Source organism: Saimiri boliviensis, chromosome 15 (assembly GCF_048565385.1).
Source record: "Saimiri boliviensis isolate mSaiBol1 chromosome 15, mSaiBol1.pri, whole genome shotgun sequence".
NCBI lineage: Eukaryota > Metazoa > Chordata > Mammalia > Primates > Cebidae > Saimiri > Saimiri boliviensis.
The window spans coordinates 43,648,606-43,649,360 of NC_133463.1; positions in this window are offsets into that span (position 1 = coordinate 43,648,606).

Here is a 755-nt window from a genome sequence, read left to right on the forward strand (position 1 = left end):
AATTATTTCCATTCCCCACATCTCAGAACTGGTATAAAGTTACCACTAGAAAAGTGAGAATGGCTAATGTAGGAAGGAGCTAGGATTTAGCCACCAAAGGTGAGATAGAGTATACAGGAAATAATGAAGGAGTAACTGGATGGGTAGACACTGACTCATAAACCAGATCTTTGGACATAATCATTTAATCAATAATCTACTTACTGAGGCCAGCACTTAGTCCATAGTTTAATAGCTTTTTCAAAAAGCATATTGTAAGAAAACTTGTCATGCGCCAAAATCCATATATAGATGCTCCTTGACTTTTGATGGAATTACATCCCAATAAAACCCTAATGAACTAAAGATAACATTAAATCAAAAGTACATATAACACACCAAATCTACTAAACATTGTTTTTCCTAACCTATCTTTAACCTGCTCAGAAAACTTTCATTAGCCTACAGTTGGGCAAAAGTTATCTAACATAAAGACCGTTTATAATAAAGTGTTGAATATCTCATGCTGTACTAAAAGAGAAAAAAATCAGAATGGTTGTATGAGCATTTGAAGTATGGTTCCTACTGAAAATCCATCACTTTCACACCATTGTAAAGTGGGGAAAATCATCTGCACATTGGATGTACTATGTTTTCCTGATATTTTAGATTAGCCAGTTGTTAAAAAAAAAAAAAATGTAGCCTGATATTAGTTGTTGTCTTAATACCAACCCATGCTAATTCCCAGTGATCACTTCTTTTTCATTTTCTTCAGT